Genomic DNA, 21,681 nt, shown 5'->3' on the forward strand with positions numbered 1-21,681 from the left:
GCTGCAGAGCATGGCCAGAACATGGAAAGGAACTGTAGGAAGAAGCATCCTCACAGTGGTGGTTGCTTTCCATCTTCTGAGCCAGTTCCTCACCTACTATACACGGGAGCAGGCCTTTCCGAGGTGAAGGAGAATATTTACAGGAGGCAAAGATTTGGTTTCTTCTGGAAAACCACCTTCCTCCCCATGGTAGATTGTTTTAGGTGGAGCTGGCTGTGACACAGATGCTTGTCACCCCTTGACCCTGTGAAGAGGGATGGGGTATTCAGGACCCTTCTTCATGGAAACCTTGAACCCCTTAAAACCCTCCTGGCTTTGGTCAAAAATTGCCACGGGTACTAACGCCCTGGGCACTATACTCAGCGCCTGGACTTCCTCTGGTATTTGAAGACCAGGAAGAGGGGTTGAAGAGAAGCAAAGGGATAGTTTTCTTTAATACTGAGCTGTTGCTGGAAGGTGGGATAAGATGATGACTGTGCAGTCTGGGTGTAATTTTAAATAACTGTCAGAGCACTCAGAACTCATATCAGAATGCTTTTTCCACTGCTCACGCATCAAAAGGAATTAAATACATTAAATAAATGTATTTGAAGGGTGAAGTATGTCGAGACGGTAAATGGATACAATCTGATACCATGCAAATTCAGATCAAGTAGCAGGAGATTATTTTCCTTACAGTGCCTCTAGCTAAAAACAGCAGTGGAAGGAGTCTGCACCTATTCCTTCCTGCCTTTGCTATTGGCCTTTGTTAGCTATATCTCAGAGCCTGCTGCCTTTCAGACCTAGATTGGCACCCAAAATAAAGGGGGGAATTTGCTCTTTGCTCTGATCCCAGTAGCCCTTGAAACCTTGTCGTTCAAGGTCATGTGTGCTCTTTTTAAATAGGCTCCTCCGTGACATTTGATATATGTCAGATATAAAACTAGGAAAGAGGAAGATCCCTAGAGCCTTAACTGAAAACAGAAAGCATCATTAGCTCAAACTCTCTAAGCTCCCACAGATTACAGACCATTGAATTCAACCCTGGTATTTCTGTTGAGTACAAGAATTTGTGCCTGGCTAAACTGTCCAGGCATCTGGTCTGGGAACTGAAGAGATCTTCAGATGAAGAAACTACAGCTTCTCTTGATAGTTTGTTCCAGTGGCTAATTGTCCTCATTATCAAATTGTACGCCTAATTTCTCGTTTGAATTTGTCTGGCTTCAGCTTACAACCATTGAGTCTTGCTGAGCCTTTCTGCACTGGATTGAAGAGCCTGTTAACACTAGTTATTTTATGCTTATAAAGGTATTTACACACTTAACTTAAGTGACCTTCACTCCTTCATTTGGTGAACTAAACAGATAGAGCTTTCTATGACTTCTAATTATGTGATGTCTTCTCAAGGCATCGAGTCACTTCAAGATGCCTTTTCTGCACCTTCTCTGATTTTTCAGTATCAGGTTGCTAACGGAGACACGTCTAGATTAAATAAACTAAATTTCACCTATTAATTCTTACTGGTCAGCTATACAACTTCAGAGGCACCTCCTTAGTAGAAATTCCCTTGCTTAGACATTTAATGCTTGTTCTAGATAATTTCTCATTCCATCACACTGAGTGTTCACACTGAGTTATTTGTTCACTCTCACCTCAAGATCTCCTTGCTGTCCCTGCTTTCCCAGAGAAACCACTCTGCCTGCAATCTTGCCCCTAGGTGTGTTACCCATCATATGACTACATCAAAAGAGGATGATAAACAGCCAGATAAGGAATCACGATAAAGATAAAGGGGTGGGGGGGAAAGTATGGTAAAAGCAAACATTGGAGCCGAGAGTGGATGAGTCACTGTGAAGATTAGGAACGATTGGGTGAATATTAGCCCTGTTCAGCTGACTCTGGTGATGCACAGTCATTTCTCTGCCTCAAAGGATCATCACTGGCTCCACCTCGACATGTTCATAGGAATCTCACAAGGCTGACAAACATCTGCCTCTGCAGCTTCAAGGAGGCCAGGAGCTATGTGGCTTTGTCAATCCTGAACGCAGAAATTCAAAACAATGAATGTCAAACGTGTTGAAAACACTGCACCCTGCTCTATATTCCCAAAGTTTTAGGAGAACACAAATAAGCTTGATGCACACATGCCTAAACCAACACACTGAATCACATGGCTGCTAAATCCATGCAGCTAATTAGTAGGCTGACATATTTCTGATTGCAGGCCAGATAACTGTGGGGGAGAAGGGATATGTACTCAGAGTGTGAGTATTTAATGTGTCTGTATCATCACTCAAAAGGGTTAAGGAAATAAAGGAGTTCTTCACACCCTCCTGCTTTGAATTTCACTTGTCAAACCAAGAAACCACTTTGGATTTGCTCTGATATCCATTTAATTTCTGGTTATTTTTCTCTGACACATGCAGCCCGCTGGTGCCAATTATGTAGGTTATATTTCTGCCAACTTTACTGTGATAATGCTTTTAATAATTTATATGAACATGCTTCATATGCTTATGTGCTGCTCTGTGTGTGTGTTTGTGTGTGTGTCTTGTCTCTTCCCATTTTTTAAGCCATTTAAGCAAAGAAATCTTATGTAAGACACTAGTTGAGGGATGAAGTTATCTCTGTAAGTCTAATGTAGAAAGGGAAATCCAACCCAGAGGGACCTCAGGAATCTGATTGTCTTAAACAACCATTTTGAAAAAGCTAGTACATTTTAAGGGTGTCTTTTCCCAGGCAGGATGAGCAGGAATTTCAGTCAGTCTCTTTTGGTCCCAAAGGTTTAAGTGTCTGTATCTTGTGAATGACAGCAAAGCCCAAACTGTTGTTCTGCTGAATTTTTATAATCTACCTGGCCACTCCATCATAGTCACGGTCCATTGCTATAATCTAAAATGTCACCAATTTCACCAGCTGGCAAACCCAGCAACAGTGGTGGTGTCTACTTCCACAGACAACGAACATCATAATAGGAGACAATTAACTATTCCTTTAGGAAATGATGGGAATCAAGTCACAGGGGATTCAGCCTTCTAAAAAGCCCTATCTACCAATAATTGCCTCACCTGTGCAAAAAGTTTGTGTCTCCAAATTAAGACTCTAATCCTGGTTGCCTCAACATCTGATAGAATTTATGTCTCTATATTTGTCTCTCCCTCCTCATCGCTCTCTAGGGTTATTCGCAGTATGAGATGGTAAGGAGAACCCCCGTAGTTCTCTCTGTCCAGCCAGACAGGAAAACCACTGATTGTCTTCCACAGAGGGGCAGAAAAAGACAAATCAAAAAACGACTGAAGTAAGAGGACATTTGGGGAGCATGACGTGGCATTCGCTTACATTAAATTTCCTTTATTCCAGCTATAGTAATAAAATTCCCAATATACTGCACTTCATCTCCAGTTCATCGAATTCTTCTCTGATGGGCGGTTAGTTGCAAAGGATCCCTTTCATGGCGGGAGGAGGGTTAGAAAGAGCTGCTTTGTCTTCAGAAAGAAACCATCTCTGCTTTTGAACTACTTCCTTCAACACCGATAAAAAAGGCCTTTCATCCTCCTTTAAGTGCACCCATTTTAAGCTGGAGTCAGTCAGCTTTTCAAAGTTAACACAACTCAATCAAAACTGACTTAGCCTTGGAAACCGCACAATAACTAGAATTTGATGTTAGATTAAGGAAGCAGAGGAAAAGTACAGTAAGAAAAGTTCTCTGACTCTTTAAATATCTCCTGCAGAAAGCGTTCAGGCACTACCTCATCTTTTCTGCAACTCAAACAACAGGGAAAGACAATACAGTGTAACTATTATTTAGACTTAAACTGGGAGGGATATGCCAACCCATTCTCAGATGCTCTCCTACAAGAAGTCTGGCTGATTTTGCACGCTCTTTGTGGGAGTACAGCTAGTACTGGAAGCTGCTGGAGGAAAATAAGGATGCATGAATTCTGCTTATCCCGCATCTTTGTGGTAAAAGCACATGTTTTCCTCATGGCACTTTTACCCTCCACCCTCACTAAAGGCATCATGGCACAAAATATATCAGCTAAAGGACTAAGAAGTGATTTTGGCTGTTGCATCTGAGCAGGTGTCGGCTTGTCAATTCAGCTTGTTGATAAAGTAAATGTATATGGATGCAAATATGAATATCTAGGGAGAAGTCGTCCAACTCATGAAAAACAATAGTCATTATGAGACACCAAGTTATTTTTTACCCAAATAGTAAATAATTTCTGGATGCTTCCAGCTTGGCCATAAGGGATCTTATTTCAGACAACATTTTAAAATAATTTGACTGCAAAGACTTCTGTAAAGTCACAATTAGCATAAGAGGAAAATGAAGTTCCTAATGTCTTTCTGCTATTAGATTCTGATACTGATGTCCTGAAACATCTCATCCCACTACGTTGTACCACTAGCAAAATTTATCCTGGTCTCTATCCCTTCTTTAGAGTATTTTAGTTCAGAGAGTAAAGAAATATTACAGACAGAAAAGAGAGACTGATTTTCAGAAACACAAGTAACCCCAATCTAGTGTTGCAGTATCAAATTATGAGTATAATAGCATGGGTATTTCAACTCATAAAGCAATTTCTTGATGGTCCTCCAGAGAATCTGTAGCAAAATTAAACACTATAGGTTGTCTTGGAGGGGCTGGTAATATCGTTGCTGCAAGAGTCTGTGTATTTCAGACCTTAGTGACTCTTCTCCGCCCTATTGCCTGTGATGTGCTTCTTAAGACAAATATTACGCAGAAGGAGCTAAGCCAATTTCCTGTGCTTTAGAGGCAATTTACTAAACCTTTCTTTAAGAACAGTTAGCACATATTTTTAGTGAAAGGGAAATCTCTTCAGTGCCCAAGCTACAATTTTATTGAATATTCTACTGTACATTATACACATTTACAAGAGTGGAAATAATCATGCAATTAAGGTTGCCACCTAAATTATCATGTGTTTTTCTTATTTATGTGGCCAATTCCTCCACTAGAAAGTGGTTCTCAAAGCACAGTCTACAGAGAAATCCTGAAATCACAGCTTCTACAGTACAAGGTCTAAAATGCTCTATCTCAGAAATGCTTTAATGCATTTCAACCTACCCAGAGGTTTCCACAGGAGCAATGAGTGTTGCAGCTTCAGGGAACTGCACTGGTCCTATGGCACCCTTGCTAGGAGGGGACAAGCTGACGTACTCAGAGATACCATCTTCAATTTCCAATTGTGATGCTTGATTTGGGAGAATTGTCCCAACAGCAAAAATGTGCACAGTGAGAAGGGGTGAGAAATCCCATTTTTATCTAGAGGGGCTCTGGTGTCATCTCTGTTTCATCACTGATATTTGAGGGGAAAATGTAGCTATTAAAGATATGTCTACACTGAAACCACGAGAGCTGAGAGAAGGAGGTCTTAGCCCATAGGAAGAATCCCTATGGCAAACAGGTATTGCCTTTCCATCCTCCTGGCTCCTGCTCCTGCCAGGAGTGGAGCTGGGCCAGCCCAGCGATGTCCTGGTGGCGACCGCCATCGTGTGGGCAATCAGCCCGGCAAGCCTGAGCATCCCGCATGAACAGCCCCAGCAGGAGCGACCACGGTGAGCGAGGAAAAGGATTCAGCAGTGTTAAGAAGTCAGTAAGACACCTCTGCTGCGATCCAGCCGAAATAGCACTGATTGATTGACGAATTTCTCATCTTCAGACGTTGACTCAGTGGTTCTTGCTCCTCCTCCATTAGCCAGAATGCAGGGTTTAGGGCAGACAAATAACAGCCCACTTTGAGTTTAGGCAGGTGAAGGTGCTGGGTGTCTTTTAGATAGAGGTACTTCAATGTCCCAAATCCAGTGTGGGCACATCACAACTGTTGTTACCAAACCCACATTATTGCTGTTCTCCAAAGCTCAGCCAGTATCATGGTCACATTGTGCCAGGTGCCAGCGCACCTCAAGACAGTCCTTAGTCTGGACTGTAAGATCTCTACTCTGCAAAAAAAAAAAAAAAGTACTCATATTTTAGATTTTTCATACAATTAAACAGACAAGTAAGTCCTAAATCCTTGCAAGACTGGTGCCGAGGAAGACTAATCTGCTATTATTTTTCTTTTCTACTGGGTGTCACGCTTCAGTGGCTTCACTGAGTAAAGGTGAGATAAATCATTTAGTGGCACATTTCAGAGTACATTTTTATCCTTTTTGCTCCCAGCTGCAATTGTCTATGCACTGCAGTTTGCATCACCCTCCATCTACAGCGTCCAAAGAATTGTATAGTCATTTCCTCATGTAAGACAGGTCAATATGCATAAGCACAGTTGAGTAAATCATAGCACAGAAAAGTTAAGTGACATGCCGAAAGTCATGAATTGAGTCATTGGAACAACTAGCACAAAGGAGCCCACTGTCATAATCACGTAATATGTTCTCATCTACTCTCCGTAACGTAACATTCCAAATGAATTCTGCCATTGGGGATATCAGAGTAACCTCATTAAAACTAATGAGTTGCATGGATGTAAATGGGGACAGAATTTGGCCAGGTCACATTCTATAGCATATGTAGATTTCTTTTCATAGACTATTTAGCTGCAATTATCCTTCAGTGCTGAGCCAAATGCACAGCTGGTAAAAGCCACTCTGGGTAACATCCGTAAACATGACAGAAAGGGATCAACATCTTTCAATACATGCAACCAAATCTTCTTCCAACAAGACTCACACCAGGGTATCCGCTCCAGAGGACTTTTTCTTTCTTTGAGGCTCTTTACCACTTAGGTTTCAATAAGCTCCTTTGTAAAAGTTTCTTCAGGCCTTCAAGAGCTCAGTAAATCACATCTCTGCTGCAGCTCTCTTGCTGTAATCCACCTCCTCAACACACATCCACTCTAAGCAACAACACTTTTCTGCAACTCCACAGCCTTCATCTCCTCTCCTGCTTGCAGTCACTCATGGCCAGCTTGAGCTCAGTAGTCAGCTACTTCAGCCCAGTTAGAAATAAGAAACATTGGTCTGGCTTCGGGGAGGGCTAAATTTGGCCTCAAATCCCTTAGCCAGCTGCACTTAGAGCCTTCCTACTTCCCACATGGTTCTGGGGAAATCCTGACCCTACTGAAATCAATTGCAAGATTAGCTTAAACCTCCAAGGAGGAGAGCTTTATCCCTGTTCTAAGGGGTTTGATGTCATTTGCCAGCACTGGGGGGGTTCATTTTCTTGGCCAGACCTGTCAATCTCATCACAGTCTGCTTTCAGTGCTACCCAACAGCACCAGGAGACAAAGGAGATAGCTTGCAAGCCTGCTGCACTTGTAATTCAAACCATTTTAATTTCTCCTTCCCCTCATCCTTTCGGAAGGCATTGGTCCCACGCCACTGCTTCTTCAGGTGTTTGTTGTTTTCTCTAAAAGGCTCTTGTGCTGACAAGCCCACTATGTTCTTTCTATAGGTGCATTGATGCTTTCTTAGCAGACAGAGGTTCATCGGCGTGATTCTTTCATACACACCAGCTCCAAGACAGGCTGCCATTCTGTGTGGGGAAAGTAAGACATTGCAAAAATCGTGAAAGCATGTGAAAAAGGAGTCTTAGAACCCCATCGTCCCCGCAGCTTCTTCCCAGTAGGGAAAGTTAGCCTGGGAACATACAAAAGGTAACAGAGAAATAAAATGCTTTCTAATGCATGACTGGAGTAAAGAAGCATGACACAGTTAGCTTGGTGTTGCATTCTGATCAGTCAGATGGCAAAGATGTCATGCTTCACTTAGCCCCAATGCACCCACTGTGTGACAGGTATGAAAAGATATGTGGAAGGGAGAGGAAGAGAAGGCTGCTTCTGGTACAAAAGACCAGAAATGGCCTCTGCTGCACTCACGAAAGGGGTCCGAAATAGAAACCCAAATGAGCCTGGGGAATATTCATACGATCTTAATGTACCATGACTGCTGCCTACCAGCTCCAGATAAGTTGGATTAATAAACTGCCTTTCGCTTGTGACACCTCGGCATGAATTTTGCATTAGGCTCAATTCAGTAAAGTTCACAACTGACACGCTTCCCTTTATGACAATCCTTTTCAATTGTTTTTTGCACTGGGATGTCATAAAGATGTTTGAGCTTTTTTTTTCTGGCAGGGAACTGTCTTTTATCTTGAAAAAGAGCTTTTATAACCCACTCATGCCGATAGCACTCTTGAATTAAGTTGGACAGCGAAGCTCCTAGTCCGTTTATACTATTAACAAGACAGGCATTTTTTAGTGTCAATGGAAGTGGTGATGTGCTTGCTTCAATGCTGGGCTTGTCACAGAGGAACATTTCAATGCAATGGGGGTGGGGCTGATTAAAACACAAAGAGGACATGATGTGATAAGATCAGCAGAACCTTTTGGAGTTCTTAATGCAAGGCGAGTGGATCATGTCCACCAATTAGAGCTTACATGGCACTTGCTAAATTTATCAGACCATGAATCTGTTCTTCCTTAATTGATAAGCAGGTGGCGTGACTGATCTGCATCCAGATTCTGCAAGGAGGGATAAAAGTGGATGGATGGATGAATGGATAGATGGATGTTATGATATGATTATGAAATGTGCTTATCTCTTAATGATGCACATTAATTAGCTACTACCTCTCTTAGCAGCAGCTACTCAGATCAGGGATCATTTAAAAATGGTGAAAATGAGTGGTATAGGTTTGAGGGACTGTTTGGGAGAGAATTTGACTGCAGCCTGACAAAACAGAAATCAAAGCTGGCTGGAGGATTTATATTTGTGACCTGAGATGCTGGCTCAGAGCCACTACATGGAACCAGTCCTGCAAAACCTTACACAACTCAGCTAAAGCCAGTTCCTGAACAGTTCCAACTGTGAAATGGGGAAAATACTACCATAATACATTTTTCTCTTACTCTTTGCCTTTTGGGCCTCTTTAGACAATATGTCTTTCAGAGAAGGAAATGCTCCTTACTACGTACAGAGCCTTGATCTCACTTGAGATATCAAACATAGCCAAAAACATCTAGTTGGGCTGCAAAGATAGAGCAGGCTTATGCGTGCAAAGACCCATTACCCATTACTGCTCTGTGTAGCTCACATCATTTACTCCCAGGCAGCATGAAAGGGAATTTGGTGCCATGCTGCAATCCCAAATGCTCTCTAGCTCCTTTTTTTTCCTTGAGCATAAGTCGAGGCAGTTTTAAGGCTTGCTGTGTGGAAGGGTAACACACTTTCTAGAGGACGAGTTCAAAGTGGCTATGCAGATCCTTCCCTTCCTCCATGAAATTCTCAAAGAACATGGAAATATGAACCCTGAAATGATCTATACACCTGATGAACCTGAAACATCTCAGCTTAAATATACAGAAGGCAACTTGGAAAGACTAGTCAGGTTTCATCCATGTGTACTTTGGATGACTGCTCAACTGTGGTTCATAGCTTCAATTTGATAAACTATGGGTTGATTCTGTAGCTTATCCCAAATAAGCCATCAAAACCTATATATTAACTCAAAACTGGCCTGGAAAAGTGATTCTTCAGTTACATAAAATGTGTTGCAATTATTTTTATTCCCATGCCAACAAAGCCAAGTGTCTTGGTTATTGCTGCATTCAGAGAAGCAGGAGAAGCAGCGCATCTAAAAATGGCTTAAATCAGCTCTTTGCATAACCTAGGCAGGACTTCAGGGTTATCTGTACAGATTAGTCTGACTATGCTCCCTTGCAAAGGGTCAGACCTCCCATTTTTCACCAGGGGCAGAGCTCCACTTTCTGACTTATCAGGTGTCTGGCCATAATACCATGATTTTTACACGTTCAGTGCTGGTTCACTCTTGTTTGGGTTGTGAGTAGGGGAAGAGGAGATTATTTGAATTATCAAAGAACTGGTGTTTCTCACAGGACTCAGAGGAGAGGATTGATGCAGTCAGGAATTATCAGCCACAAGAAGGAAAAGGACATATGAACCCAGGAGATCTTTCTAGGCTCTGGCAACTTTACAAAAACATGAGCCTGCAAACCCCTGTCCCTTCAAATCAAACACGGACCTTTCTGTTATGAGTGGCTCCTTCCCTCCCTCCCCTAGAAACACCATCCTATGTTTGATGTGCTGTTTCCATAGCAACATTTAATTAGTATAAGCCCCCTGCACAGCGCAGGTAGTATCTGCAACTAGCATTGAACATGAAACAAAAGCAAAGAGTTCAGGCAGAAAAAGGCCTCACTCCAATCTCAAGTGTGTTTACAACAGCGGAGCGGTGCCTGTGCACTGAGGAGGGGAAGAGACACTGGCTTTTAGTTACATGAGATGTACATAGCAGCTAATTAATATGGAGCAAAGTCTGGAGACAGCTGAGCTTCCAACCCTCTGATCAGCGGCACAGCGCCGGCACCTCAGATCACGCACGTGGGATGCAGCAGCCCCGTGTGCGATGCAGCATCCTCCGAACATCTCCACATCTCCCCGGGTATCCCCCCATGCACAGTGATTTTGGGACAAGGACCAGGGCTCACTCTCCACCTGCCACCACAACCGCTCCCCCCAGTCCCTCCTTCCTCAGTGTCTGGGCAGTCAAGGCCCAGATATTTCTGATTAACACCCCACACACCCTCTCTCCCCTCCTTCAGGAGACATTTTAGGATCTCCTGAGGGAAAGCACGCAAGCTGCAATGATGCCGAAACATTAGAAACAAAGAGTTCTTATCATTTATATGAATTGCAGATGTGTGGAGACTTTTCCACTAATAAATTCTGAGCTGTAAATGGATCAGGCATGTGATGTTGTGGTTTCTAAAGATAACAAAGCCTCTGTGTTTTTGCTTACTCTGGCAGAGCACCTTCACAACATAGTGCTTCCAGGGAGTTAAGAACAGGTGAGAAGACATGTAGACATAGAGGAGAAGGCATGGTACTCCCTCTGAGCCACTGAACCCCTCTTCTCATTTCTCTGGTTTCACTGTTTGTCTAATTCAGTATGAAAGTATCTAAGAAGTCATCTGGAATTAGGGTTCCCTGCACTAGGGCCGTCAGTATATCATCCTGCATAGCCCCAGGGATCACAGAGAGCTGGCGGGGGTAAACCACTCTGATTATGGGACACTATCCAGGTAGACAACACTCCACAAGGTCTCCTCCACCATTTTAATGCTCTAACCCTTGCTTTTTTGTTCAAGTAAAACTTTTGTAGGTGGCAGTGGGATTCCTAGAATTTGCAAAGGTCCTTCATTTGGTGGTCTGAACAAGACAGATACAGTCAAAATTAAACAGGCGGCAAGGACGAGTGTTGGCAATAGCCTGCTTCAAGTGGGAAGCTGTATGACCTTCAGGTGTCTGTTCCAACCAATATTGCTATGACCTCATGAGTATACATCTTTTTCCCCCTCCTAGGGGACCCTCTGCAAGACAGTTCATGGCTGAATGCCTTACGGCATGGAGATGAGAGACCCACCACCAAATGAAGGACATTTCCTTTCCCAAGGACACGCAGATGCTAAGTAGATCTGCAGGACCTGGAGATGTTCCTCTCAGATACAGAGAAAGATCATGGCAGGAAGCTGAGGAATGGGAAGGAGAGTGGGAAGTGGCACTACAATGAAGGGAGAGAAGGTGTGTTGCCTGCTGCCTCCCATGCCGCTGCAACGGCTTAGAGCTGATCTGTGGGCACCACCATTCTCTACATCCTGACATGGTACCTATGGCTTTCCCAGAGACTGGAATAATGGGGGAGAGGGAGAAGGAACGATTCTACCGTAATTCTTTTCTCCTTTAATTTTCACTTAGGAAATTAGAGTGAGGAGATAAAGTGGTAGGAGGGGAACCACCAAACCCAAAATGAAATGACAGACTGTCATTCCTAGAAGGAAGGAGAAGCAGGCAGATACTCAAACATATACCTCTGAAAGAAGGTGATGTTTGGACCCTGCTCTAAAGGCCATGCATTTCCCAGCTGCCTCAGCTGATGCCTCTGAAAACTCATTATAAAAGACAGAGAACATCTGTTTCCCCTTTGTGTGTGAGCATGCGTTTTCATTCACTTCCGTCAGGTTTTCTGGTCTCTTGTGAGAAGACAAGGTAAGCCAGAAGCTGCAGGAGATACCTGCTACTGTTCATCTCAAATCCAGCACTTGGAGAAAGAGGTTTCTGTCTCCTTCTCCCTGGGGTGTGGAAGGGATTTGCTCTGGGTGTCAATAGTTAGATTTCATCCTGGGCTTTAAAATGAATGTCTTGTTTACCTGAAAAAGTTTGTTATCCCAGAGCTTCTCATCTAGTCTAGTTGTTCTGGCATCTCTGTTACCTGGTATCTGAGTAGTCTTCTTTCCTGAAATTTAATCCTCATATCTGCAAAGAGGAAGAAATTCATCCAGTTAGAATTTTACAGTGAACAATTTTTTTTGATAAAAAATGGTTTTACAGTGGAAAAAAAAATTAAAACACATATAACAGTCTTTGTTAGAAATCTTCCATTTTAAAAATTGGAGAAATTTAAACTACAGGAAAAAAAATAAATAATGGAATTTGGAGTCAGTAGCTGAAAATGGACTTTCTGGTTATCACTGAAATTCAGCACAAGGTAAAGGGAAGGTTTCATGTATATGGTACTTTATTTTCTTCATGATTTTCACTGGCATGGAGAAAACAGGGAAGAAGAAAAAAGGGAACTTTCCCACTTGGATGCAACAATATCTGCTCTCCCAGGGCCCTGGCAATGGTCTGTTTGTTAATCCCCTTGTGAAAAGCCACTTTGAAAGTGCTTTGAAATCCTCCTATGGGACACGGCAAAATCAACAGCCAAACAACAGACCCCCAGGGGCTCATTTCTTTAGCTGAAACAACACACTAAATCTCTGTTACTTCAGCTTTATGAAATCGTTATTATTTACTAGTACATAATATTATTGATTTCGACATGAGGGGATATATAACTAATGCAGCCAGGCAGGACTGATATGTGGCTGGCAGCTCAGTTTAAGTTTACTGTAAGCACTTGTGAAATCAGTCTAATTAACAGTGAGACCAGCGAGCATCTGGCCTCTGGGAAGGGTTTGGCAGAGATGAGCTTAAAGCCTACCTTCTCAGCAGAAGTTTTCAAGGAGGTGTCTGAGCTTACTGGTGGGACATCAGGCCTGAAGAAAAATAATTAATGTAAATCAGTGGCGATGGACCTGTAAATTCAAACACACACCAAATACTGCAGCTTTCAGCTAGAAAAGCTTAGCAGCTAGAGCACAGAGTCGGACTACATAGAAAGATGAAACATTACATGAATTATTTGAATATATGGTACTGTATTACATACAAGGGCCAGAAAGGTGGAGGAATCTCCAGCCTGGGAGACATTCAGAGCTCAGCTGGACAAGTCCCTGAGCAACCTGGTCTAGCTGGGCTTGTGTTAAGCAGAGTGTTGGACCAGATGACTGCCTATGGTGCCTATAGTCTGTTCCAGCCTAAATTATTATGTGACTCGAGGATTGTATTATTTTTATATGCTGGTTCAAATATAGGGCAAATATTGAACAGGATAAATACTTTTTAAAAGAATTCTTAAAGCTTCAGTCCTCTGAATTGCTTGTTAACATGGGTGTAGTAGCATTTTAAGAAGCAACATCCTCCAGTCTGCTAACAATTTCATGATCCCTTTTTTTCCTTGGTCTTTTTGATGCTTCTTAAGTTACACAGCCTGTCAAAGCAGGTTGTCTTTAGCAGGTGCTAATACAGCTATTCCACTGCAGAAGCTGGAATTCAAAGGGCAGTATTTGTGAGTGATTATTCAGGGGGAGGGCAAAAAAGACTCTTAGGAAAGAAAGAGTGTCCAATTATTTGGTTGCAGCATGTGAGAGTATATTTTGTACTTAAGTCTTAAACCTTTGTAAGATTTCTTCCTTGGTTCTGAAACAGAAATTGAACCATATTTGAGAAGACCCAGGTCTGAAGTGAGAGAGCAGGGTATAGACATGATGGTCTCATTAGGAAGGGAAATATCCTGTCAAGGGTAGTGCTTTTCTCTTTAGCAGTGGGAGCTCACAGCAGGCAATAGCTTTTTTTCTCTTCTACCACACATTCAAATTGCTGCAAACACCATTTTGCTCAGAGCTGGGTATGGGTTTTGCATAAGGCCATGTCAACCCACCCGTCTGGAAGAATATTGTCTAGCCTTGGATGGGAGATGCTATTTGGAAGGGAGCAACTGAAGGATAGTGGGGAGCCAGATTGTTTGATTTTGGACCTTTGCCTTTGACACCGTTCATAAATGGTTAAAATAGCTGCATTGAATTTGGACGTTGGTATTTTTTGTATCAGCATTTTTATGTAAATCAAAAAGGAAATGGCGGGGTGAGTTTACCTGGGAGCATGCTTGGGTGGTTTACGAAGTGTTCACCACTAGAGGACTCTACAGCAATAGCTAATTTCCTCTTTTTTCCTTTTTTTTTTTTTTTTTTTTTTTTTTTTTTAACATATGTGTCCTCTGGTAATCCTTTCTCAGAGAACAAGAAAGCCTGCTCCAGCCCCAGGTGCTGAGCCTTGGCACTGTTGGAAATGTGGCTTTACAGGCCAGATTTTGAAACAAGTTCTCAGGCAAGGCCAGATTGGAGTCATTAAGCTTGCCCTGTTTAACATGAAGAATAAATGACCCAGTTTTCAAGAAAACAACTCACATGCTGTCCTGCTGGAAAGGAGGGTGCTGAAGACCTCTTAGGATCACCTTTTCGTTTCCTACACTTGCCCCTGCCAAAAAGAGGGAGTTTGGGCTCATGGAGGTGCACAGAGAGGGACATAGCCTTCAAATCCTAGGGACAAGTAGGAAGCCCTGACACAGTGCTGGGGCTGATTCACAGCAAGGCAGCCTGTCCTCTCTGTCCTGCTAACGCGATGCTGTCAGGACCACTGCCCAGCTGGAGCCACTCGCTGCTTCCTCCGAGTCCCTTGGCTCCCTTTGGTACCCCCATAGCCAAAGAGGGCAGCCAAGAGGCCCGTCATGCTCCGGGTCACACTTCCTCTCTGCCTTTCTGATTCAAAGGATGGAAGAAAACTGGCCATTGACAGACAAATTAGGTTCTTGGGAATGCTTTTTGCCTTTTTTTTTTTTTTTTCCCCTCTGGAACCGCTCAGGAGGAAGTCTGGATCTAAAACACAGACATTTAAACTCCAGGCAGCCAGCCACAGTCTGCATCTGCTCTCAGACCATGAACACTGAAAAGCTTCACACTGGGTCAGCAGCAGCCCTCCTTTGAGCCCCATGTGCTGCTAGATGTGCATGACCTGGGACCAGCTCTCCAGCTGTCCTTGGAAAGTTGAGACCTTGTGGTGTTTGCCATTTGCCATGTCTTTGAGCTTCAACACTCATAAGTCGCTGAGTCCAAAGCTTGTGCTGGCAGGCTGGCCTCATTTAGCACAATCTCATGGTGTGAGGACATCTCACCTTCAACTGGCTGCTAGATCCTCCACTCCTACCAGTGCATGGGCAATGAACAGCAGGAGGATGGCAGCTCTGATACCTTGGGTGTTTCAGCCTTCACCACATGAATGTAATACTAGACAACAGTTGCTTGGACAGCCTCTGAAGAGAATGGGGCAACCCATCCACCCACCTGTACTGCATAGGAAGACCTGACTCATGCAGCCCACTGCTGCTCTGCTAACACAGGTTGGTTCGTGCCATCTCCAGAGGAGAGAAGCACCTCTGTACATGGCCTTCCCTGATTTCTGTGACCTCAGACACCTGCAATGGGTGTCTTTTTGCAAAAACTGCTCCCAGTGCCTGCCCCCCGCCACACACCATGGGGATACAGTGCTTGGGAGAAGGCCAGCTCCAGGTCAGCAGGCACAAGGGTACAGACACCACTTCCATCATTGGAGAAGTCTCTTCCAAATTAAAACAGTAATAAATCTGCTGTCATTGAGCTACAGACAGTCAGCAAATCTCCAAGGTTCCTCTCAAAGAGACATGATGGGGGTCATGATGTTTAATGGGATACAGAGCACACTCACAGCTCATGGGAGGCTGTTCAGAGCCAGCCAGCCAAAGCCAGGGGCTCAAAATTGTGGTGGCGGTGGGGCACAGCAGTCCTTGGAATAGGGGTGATAAGTGCCTACAGCTTCAGCATCTGCAGCAAAGTCATTTGTCAGGAGGACCACTTTTTTTTCTAGTTGCCCTGAGGTTTGTGCCAGGCCAGGATTTACATCCCTCTGAAGCAGAATGGTGCTGAAGGCCAAAATGGTTTAGGATCCTGTTACATTTCTCTTCACCACTCTTTGGAGTTGCTGAAAGTTGCTTCAGTGCCAAGAAAACTCTTTCCTTTATTGCAGCTCTAAGTCACTTGTTCTAAAATGCCTTTGATCTCCAGTGATTTTCTGGCAATGTTTGGAGAGTATTGTTTGAAATCAGTAACAATCCCTGTTTATGAACATCTTTTATGTGTAAAAGGCCAAGGTGTTGACTTACCCATGTGGCATGTTTCCAGGGCTATTGGAAGTAGGGTGTGCAATTGGCAAAAGGGGGTCCCCATTAGCACTGCCCATGAGGTGCACGTTGTCCCAGGCATCTGAAGCAGCATGGTGAGCCCAGGTACGGAGAGCAGCCCCAGGCACCACGCTGGGACATGCTGCCATGACCCAAGCTAGGGGAGAAAGAGGATGTTGAAACAAGATGGGAGCTTGAATGCAAAGCCTCAGTATAATGGGAATCTCTGAGGTGCTGGCAAATTCGGCAGCTGGGGCCAGCCTCTTGGTGAAACACTTGGTAGTCTTTTGCTGTTTTGCAAATAGCTCTGCCGGCTCCAAATTGAGGTGGCAGTTTGGTACCCCGAACAGAGGACACTGAAATGAGGGCACACAGAGCCTTGCCTGCATGCCTGCACCTCTGGGGTAAGCTGGCAGGGAAAGAGGGAAGGACACTTCCCCTCCCTGGCAGTGTTCAAGGCCAGGCTGAATGGGGCTTTGAGCAACCTGGTCTAGTGGAAGGTGTCCCTGCCCATGGCAGGGGGGTTGGAACTAGATGATCTTTAAGGTCCCTTCCAACCCAAACCATTCTGTGATTCTAAGGAGGAACAATGTCCTGTGCTCTGCTTTAGACCATGCACAGGCACTGCATGCCACAGGGCTCATTTTGTGCTTGAACACCTAGTTGGGATGAACCGAGGAACATTTTCCACCATCCTCTTCTTTCTTCCTTTGTGTTTCTATAGAGAGATCTGTTATCCTAGGCAAGGTGCATGCTACTGATCTTTCTGACTGTATTATCCCCATTTGCGGTACTTGCTATAAAGATCTCAGCTACCTTTTAATCTTGCCACACCTCAGAAAGTCAGAGAGCAGCCAGGGTGGGATCTGATTCCAGCGTTATGCTAGAACTATTTGCTTTGAAACTGAAAATGAAGTCACTGACCACTTGCAAATGAACTAAAATAAGTCTTTGCCAATTACATCTTTATTTTGAGTGGCTCAGATGGATTTCAGAACGAGGAAAGTCTTTGGGTTACCCCATCACATTATGTGCTTAATTTGGACTTGGTCCAGTGAGGATTTCTGATGACTTTGTATCTACTTCCTTGTGTTTTTCAGGATCGTATACACATGGCCGTTGTCCTGGGGACAGGGTACGGTTCCCTCTGAATGCCTAATTAAGCTCTGATTAGCATTTCTGTTAGGAGCAGATGCAGCTTTTCCAGCCCAGCAAACAATGCCATCTGTTGTTCCCTTGCTGTAAGTTCCATCTGAAAGTCTGCTCTGCTTCTATATTTAATTGTGAAGTTTCCTGCTGCCAAAAAAGAGTAAGTTCATTTAAATTTGGCATGAGGAGGAAAAGGCTGAGAGAGATGGAGGTCAGATTTTTATTGTTACTGCAGGAAATGCTAAGTTGGTTTAGTCTGACTGGCAGCTCTGCAGTCCGCTCTCCTGTGCGGGGCAAGCCAAAGGGTGAAAACTTCGATCAAGACTCCCATTGCCACCTTGCATCCTCTCCTTGATGTCTGGGCTGCCTCTGCTGGGGGTCTTCAGCAGCGTTTTCCTACCTTTGCTACCATCACTTCCCTGGACAGCTGAATTAGAGGTGATAGCATCGTCCTCAGATGCTGGCACTCATAGCATTGTGCTGTGACCTTCTCTGAAGACTTTTGGCATTCACAACAGAGGAAAGTATTCACAAGCAACCTTGTCTATGCTCCTAGTCTCGGGGAACTGCTGAATTTGCATGGCCTTGACCAACCTGCTGTGACTGCCAACAAGGCAGCCAACTGGAGCACTGATTTTTGGGCATCTGTCAACTAGCGTCTGGCTTGAGACCCACTAAACTAATTTCACACAGACCACTCAGCAGCCATGTGGCATGACCTGTGGGGAACTGTGACCAGTGACCTAGAGGGGAAAACACTACATTTTATTATTTAACCCCCTGAAAAGTTGGGGTTTGTAGGATGGGAATGCTCAGTGAAAAATAGAAAAAGATGCAAAGAAGTCAACATAGTTTGTTGGCCAGATATTATCCCTCCTGCTACTTCTATGAACATCATCTACTTAACTACCTCAGGAGCTAGATCTATGATATAAATACATAAAAACAGCTAGTGAATCCTGGCTAGGGTAAATCTTTTGACTCTTCACCTTTGGGAAAGCGAGGATGTAATGGGAACCAGGCAATTAGGGCTAATTTCTATAACTAGTCAAATCAAATATTTAACTTTGCAAATATTTAAACGTTCCATCTATAATGAATGTTAAGCTAAACAAATATGGCCAAAGGGTAAATGCTATTTATTTAAAACTTTGGTTTATTTTTTTTCCAAATTTTAAAATATTTAACCCCTATTCCCTTTGATGGGTCATGATGAAGGAGGGGATCTCTTTCAGTAGTTTTCCAACTTATTTTCAAAATGCTAACGACTTGCAGAATACTGTGCCCCCCAGCTGGCTAACGTTGACTATGTGTTGTGTACATCAAACCAAAGGCCAAGGCAGGGCATGATCTGTTTAATAATGCAAAAGAATCTCCCCTATAAACTGAAATCATAACCACAGTACTAGTCCCTCAAACACCCTCAGAGATGCTTGATGGCAGTATTGTACGTAAGGAGCTGGTATTAACATTCATCATAAATTAAGCTTCTTTTCCCTACACATGCCTAGTTCTTAAATCCTCTTTAACGAGAGGTTTAAAAACATGTTTAAATGTCTGCCAGGTTTTTTTCTTTGCTATTAAGCATTCCCATTGTGCTCCCCCTGCTTTCTCAGATGTCTGGCTCAGCTTCTCCTTCACAGTGAGGAGCTAGTTGCCAGTCTGTGTGTCTAGTGTGCCCATCACTGCTTTATCTGGCCTTCTGCTGCTCCCTTGGAACAAAAGCTAACCTAATCCTATCTCCTTGAGTGTCTTAACATCAGATGTGTGCACTACCACAGCACAGGATGTTTCCTGCAGTGTTTGCTGGGTCAGCCCTTTGTTTAGATTTGCCAGAGATGGAGGAGTGAGAGAGTTACGCAGCTAGAAAGCTGGTGGGCGGGAGATGAGCATTAGACATTGTGTCTTAGAAACATCTTTTCAGGTAAAGTTTTGCAGAGAGCTCTTCCGAGCTTTATAGGTCCCTATGACGGGCAGCTGCCAGAAATTCTCCCTGCCAGGTTGCAGACGACAGGCTGAGTTCACACACACACAGCTTGCTGGGACAGGATTTTGCTTTTGTAGTAGCACTCTGAAAGTGCTTTGGAATTAAGAAACATGACCTTACTTTGCTCCACAGCTCTTTCATACTCCGGAGCAGCTGGGTGGAACTCAGCAGTAAAAGGGAAAAATCAATTTTGCCTTTCATGTTGTTGTTGTTGTTCAACAGATGTGTTCAGAACGCCACCACACCCACCTCTTGCACAAAGCCCTGTTGTCTTCCTGAACAGCTCATTAAAGTCATTAACAGGCCCTGGGACAATTTTCAGCCTCTTCAAGAGCACCCGTGCTTGTAGCTGGGAAGACAGCAGCACCCTAAGAGTTAAACTGCAATGACCTGGAACAACATAGACCCAAAAAATCAGGAATTTGATACAGTTCAACATCTTCAGTGTACTTTGTTATTTACCATACACAGCTCTGTCAGCTGTAGCTGATCTTCTGTTTCAACCTGGGAAGAGAAGAAGGGACTGTATTTTGTATTTATTGGGATTTTTGCTTCAATATATCCCCATAGCAGCCACCTTCCACCTCCTCCCGTGTCCACACCAGGTGAAACCGGCCATGCTGGCAGCACTTCATAGGAGTCATCGCTGCAAAGCAAGGACAAGCCGCAGCAGTTACGTCAGTGGGAAACTTGAAGTGATTTCCTTTACTAGGTCAGAAAGAGCAGCCCTTAAATAGTCCAACCCTGGGTGTACAGAAGGTTTGGCACACTTTGGACCTGGATATTTCTATCCAGCTATTATCTGGGGAGATACACTTAATAGAACTGTTGGTTTTTCACTTGAATCTTATTACTGAACACTCGTGACTGAGAATAGGAGTAGGGCCCAGGAGAAATGGGGTCGTGGGAGAAGATAAGGAACACCTCTTCCCTGTCTCCTCTGTTTATCCAAAATTTGTGTATCCAAAAAAAGCTTTCAGCTCTTTCTGGTAGCTGAAACATTACATGTATCCCAAGGGAGGAACCGCCACTCACAGTGAAATCATGGTACGGGCCTGTTACCTGCTGCACATCTCTTGGGAGCACAGGCTGGAAACGCATGGGGACCAGAGGCCGTGGCGTTACCAGCGCTCCCCCAGCTGCTCTCGCGTTATGTCAAAAATGTCATTGTTTCTAAATGGGCCTTTTCCCCCCTGCTCAGCCCATGGTGCTTGCTGAAGGGAGCGCTCCCAAGTCCCCCCTGCTCCTTCCAGGTGAAGGCACTGACCGACGCGTTGTCTCCACCCAAGGGGCACGGACCCCGGCCTGTCTCCCATCTGATCCCAAGCTCTCTGCAAGTCCTCGCAGGTGAAGGGTCCCCATGGGAGTTTGTTGACCTTCACGTTCCCCACGTACTGAAATTTTGCTGAGCTGAGGCCGGAGGTTCCAGAAACCTACCTGAATTTTAGCAGAGTTTTACTGACTCTCACTGTCCCGCTGCAGGCTCGGGCTGACGGTGGGTGGGTGACCCGCAAGGACAACACACTGCGAGGTGCCGACCCTGCTGAACGCGTAGGGCCGAGCGCCCGATTCCTGCCCCGGGAGCACAGGGGCAGCCGGGCAGGACGCGGCACGGCTCTGACTCAGGGGGTGAAGGCCAGAGGGGAAGGGTTCCTGCCGCGGGGATGTCACGCGTGGCTCCACGAGAGGCCGCAGGGCAGCCCCGGCGGTCACGCAGCGGGGTGCCAGCGCAGAGCACCCCGCGAGCCCTCCGCGAAATGCCGGTCCCGCCGGCGTGGGGGCTGCAACTCGCCCACGGGGGGAGCGGAGGGCAGCGCAGAGCTGCTCCGCGGGGCTGGAACGGGCCAAGGCGGCCTTTAGGCCCCGGGGAGTCTCGGGTCGCCCTCGTCCCGCCCCCATGCCGCCTTCCTTTCCTCCTATTGGTCGCTACTCTCCGCTTGTGCCCGCCCACTCCCATGCGCCGCTCCGCAGGGGGGGCGAGGCGGTGAGGCGCGTCACGGTCCCGGCGCTCCCTGAATGGCTGCGGCGGCTGGCCCCGCCCCCGGGGTCCCACGCGTGGCAGTTCCACCCGCTGGTTACACCGTATCCAGGGAGGCGGGGGCGCCGCCGCGCACCGCTCCGCGCGTGGGCCGGGGGCCGCCCCGCC

General features: G+C 45.0%; 1 long non-coding RNA gene across 4 annotated transcripts; it reads right to left on the reverse strand.

The window, feature by feature from the left end:
- Positions 1-4,833: 4,833 nt before the first annotated feature.
- LOC137668836 (uncharacterized) lies at positions 4,834-21,386 on the reverse strand. Of its 4 annotated transcripts, none has more exons than XR_011048992.1 (5): positions 20,973-21,386; positions 19,785-19,925; positions 13,010-13,064; positions 12,174-12,279; positions 4,834-5,946 (listed from the first exon to the last, which is right to left on the reverse strand). It is a non-coding gene; the product is annotated as an uncharacterized lncRNA (long non-coding RNA). The 4 variants fall into 4 exon arrangements; XR_011048993.1 differs by lacking the exon at positions 4,834-5,946 and adding an exon at positions 6,831-7,480; XR_011048995.1 differs by lacking the exon at positions 19,785-19,925.
- Between the last annotated feature and the right edge of the window lie 295 nt (positions 21,387-21,681).

The sequence above is a fragment of the Nyctibius grandis genome, chromosome 11 (genome assembly GCF_013368605.1).
Source record: "Nyctibius grandis isolate bNycGra1 chromosome 11, bNycGra1.pri, whole genome shotgun sequence".
Taxonomy (NCBI): domain Eukaryota; kingdom Metazoa; phylum Chordata; class Aves; order Nyctibiiformes; family Nyctibiidae; genus Nyctibius; species Nyctibius grandis.